Source organism: Azolla caroliniana, unplaced genomic scaffold (genome assembly GCF_043228905.1).
Source record: "Azolla caroliniana isolate FFs.n. ecotype wild unplaced genomic scaffold, voAzoCaro1.0.p SCAF_14, whole genome shotgun sequence".
In the NCBI taxonomy this organism is placed as follows: Eukaryota; Viridiplantae; Streptophyta; class Polypodiopsida; order Salviniales; family Salviniaceae; genus Azolla; species Azolla caroliniana.
The window spans coordinates 6,463,395-6,467,705 of NW_028230449.1; positions in this window are offsets into that span (position 1 = coordinate 6,463,395).

A 4,311-nucleotide genomic window follows, 5' to 3' on the forward strand; every position below is an offset into this window, starting at 1 on the left:
AGTGAAGCTCAAGAGTTCCATTTCATGTTTAAAATGTAGAAATATGACTAGAGTGAAATCATTGACATATCTAAGTATATATGAATATGTCACAAAAGGAATAACAATAGAGTTACTAGCTTGTGCCATCTCCAATATAGGAGGGTCTCGTGACCAAGTCATTGATGTGGGCGATCGTAATGTATTTGCACATGAGTTGGACAAAATTTAGGTATTCATCCAAACATAAAATTATAATGTTTGAACAAAGCTCGTCAAACAATATTCGAGAAATTAGCTCACGTCGATACCCCGCTAGACATATAAATTTTGAGAATTAGGTACAATGGTAACACTAAGGTGTTTTAAAAACCACAGGGGTGACATAAAATGCCTTTATCTTTGTTGAGAGTCGAACTCAACTTCCCATAGAGATAGGGTTCACACTAGCTCATAGACATACCAGGCTAGTTTTGTAAATAGTTGAAAGGGCACTTTCCCTAGCCTAGTTGGTACTTAAACCAACCTTTTGTAACTTAGTCACTATTGGAAGTAATATACAATTTCTTGCTCTCTCTCTCTCTCTCTCTCTCTCTCTCTCTCTCTACGTGTCTTACGTGCACACGCACACAATCATCTTCCGTTGCATTAAATCTCTCTCGTTTCTTTACATGGTATCAGAGCGCGTGGTTATCTGATCAAACTCGCTCAACTGTGTTGTGATCACAACACCGACGATCATCAGAACCAGTTCAAGCAACAGAGAAGAAATCGAAATCATGAACACTCAGATGGGAAGCGCTCTTCCTACAGAGAAGCTAGATTGAAAAAACTTCGCATCTTGGGAGTACAAGATGCATTAGTACCTTGTCGGACAAGGCTATTGGAGCTATATTAAAGGTGCCCACGAAACGCAACTCAACCCAACACACGCCGACTACCCAACTTGGGAGCAGGCTACGAGCCGTGTGTTGTACTGCCTTGCATCATGCGTTCATGATCACATGCTTGGCTACATTCGAGAGTCGAAAACGCCGAAAGAGGCATGGGGCAAACTCAAGAAGATTTTTGCAGCCAACACGGTTGCATGTAAACTCCAACTCCGACAGGAGCTAAATAGTATTCAACAGGGGGACATGTCAATCGACACCTACACCTTGAAGATCAAGGAGTTGTGCGATGCCCTCATATCGATTAATGTCATCATCGACGATGACGAAATGGTGAAAATATGCCTCAGAGGCTTGGCACCTCGATTCAACGCAATAAGGTCGGCCATTCTCGCGAGAGAGAATCCTCCCTCCTTCTTCGATTTCAAGTCGATACTGTTGGTCGAAGAAAATCATATTCGACAAAGCAACAACTCACATGATGGTCATATGCTCTATTTGAACCTCGATGAGGAAGAGGACAAGGTCGAGGAAAAAGAAGACGATTCGGACGAGGCAAACACAACCAAGAGCAACCCCGTGAAAACAACTTCTACTACCGACAAGACCTGTCAAACACGCAAGGTGGAGTGTCTGGAAGAAGGGGGAGCCATCTTGCCAGACCAAGCAATCGTAACAACCCGATCGAATGCGAGTATTGCGGAAAACTCGAACACTACAAAGAGGAGTGCCGAAAGAAGAAGCGAAACTCTGGTTTGACTAGTTGACAACTCACGAATTACGCATCGAATTCCGACTACGACAATCGGAGTAGAATGTTCCCTAAACCCTTATGACATCTCATGAAGATTGGTTCCGGGAATTATGAAAGCCCGAATGGCCTGGATATGTCGAAACAAGTGATCACACAACTCATTCAATACGGCATATCGGGAACGTCCCATTCGGAAACGAAAGCAAACAAACCTACCTCAAAAATGTCCTGCATGTCCCAACCATCACGAAAAACTTGGTCTCGGTCGGCCAGATTGTCGAACAAGGCGTGCAAGTATGATTCAACATTGACAGATGCTTCATTGAAAAAGACGATCGAGTCATAGCTCACGGTCGTCGAGAAGGCCAAATGTTCATCCTCGAGTTGAGTGAGGTGAAGTCCGCTATGTTTTCTAATGGCATCAAAGTCGAAACTGAATTGAAACTGTGGCACAAGTGAATTGGCCACATCAACCTTCCGAAGCTCCACAATATGCAATCAAAAGGAGTCGTAATCAGACTCTCGAACTTTACCAAGAAGGAGATTGCGGGCGTATGCGAGGCGTGCCAGTTCGGAAAACAATGCCGACATACATTTCCAAAAGAGCGGAATGTGAGCAAAGGGATCCTGGATGTCGTACGTTAAGATGATTGGGGTCTGTCACAGACAGCCACATTCGGCGGATGCCGATATTATGTCACGCTCATCGACGACTTCTCCAGGCACAACTGGATCTACCTGATGAAACACAAGAGCAAAGTGTTCGGCCACTTCCAAAGGTTCAAAAACGAAGTTGAAAAGGCAACCGGACCGCACGTACGATGTCTTCGATCAGATGGAGGCAATTGAATACTTCTCGGATGAATTTACGACGTATCTCTGAAAGGAAGGAATTCAACGAGAATTCTCATGCCGGCACATACCTCAGCAAAACGGCGTAGCCGAGCGGAAAAATCGACACATAGTAGAGGTTTCACGGGCGATGATGAACGAGAAGAACCTGCTGAAATCATATTGGGCAGAAGCGGCTCACACAATTGGATACCTCATGAACCGATGTACAACCTTAGGAGTACACGACGTAACCCCATATGAGATGTTTTTTGGAAAGAAGCCGGAGTTATCAAATGCATGTATTTTCCGTTGGATTGCCTATGTGCATATTCCCGATGAAACGCGACAAAAGCTCGACCCGAAGTCAGAGAAATGTATCCTTGAAGGATAATCACTGGAGCAAAAGGGGTACAAGTGCTATAACCCCTCAACTCGAAAAACTCGAGTAAGTTGAGACGTCGTATTCGACGAGTCCACATCTTGGTACGCACCAGAGACAACTTCGACTTTGATTCCGCTCGACCCAAAATCCGCCGAAATAGAGATAGAAGCCGACGATCGGCTCATGCGCATGTTCGAAGAAAGCCCAATTACAACAAGTCTTAGTGGGCCACAAGAGCCTCCGAGCCATCAAAGCACATCTCGGCCAAGGCCGAAGCTGGACAAAGGGAAGGCGAAAATGCCAGAGTATAAAGAAGATCACTTCGACGACAACGAATCGACTCGCTCCCTCGATAGTGAGCTCGAAGGCCTTGACATCCGGACAAATGGAGCGAAGAAAGCCTTAGTATCCGCAAACGAGAAGCTCCGTCGGTCCACCCGTCAGCTACAACGATTATATGGTGTACCATTACGCCTTTATGATAAAGGTGGCAACAGTACGGGAGCTGGAAACGTTTTCCAAAGCCGCGAAGGACCCTAGATGGGTTGAAGCGATGAATGAGGAGATGCAAACACTCTCTAAAAACAATACATGGGATATTGTCCCCCACTCACCGCACAAGAACGCAATCGGATGTAGATGGATTTACAAAGTAAAACACAATGCCGATGGCTCCGTAAATCGTTTCAAAGCACGACTCATAGCGAAAGGATACGCACAAACGCATAGAATCGATTATGAGGAGACCTTTGCCCTGGTGGCCAAGATGACGATTGTGCGGACTGTAATTGCACTTGCAGCTACAAAAAGGGTGGCATCTCCACCAGATGGACGTAAAGAACGCCTTCCTACAAGGCGAATTAGAAGAGGTGTACATGACACAATCGCCTGGCTTCAAATCGCGTACTAAGCCGAAAGCCGTGTGCTGACTCAAGAAGCCGATGTATGGTCTTAAGCAAGCACCGCGTTGTCGTGCCTTTCGGTGCCAGATTGTTTGCGTGAGTCGGGTGGGAACCACTGGGGTTTTGGACTAGGAGGAGGAAGAATTTGAGACAAGTTTATAGTTATGGATAGATTATTAGAAAGAGAGATAGAAACTTGTGAATCCCACAAGTATAGATTATTAGATTTATTAATATTTAGAATCCTAATAACAATTTATCATAGATTGGAAGAGATAGATTATGTAAAACTTTGTGAATTCTAAGATTATATTAATTGGTGTTTTAGGAAATATATCCAATTTCCCAAATATTTCACACCCCTATTACATTGTGCTCCTCATCCTTATATAGTGATGAGATAGTCTTAACAATCCATGCTTTTTCTATAAATAAACTCTATGCTTTTTCTAAAGTGTTCATGCACACTAAATGTATGCTTCCTCCGCCCGATTACCGGTTGCCGGCTCTCACATTTCTCCTTTACTCGCAATCCCCTCCGTTTCTCTTGCTATGTCGACTTTGTCTCTC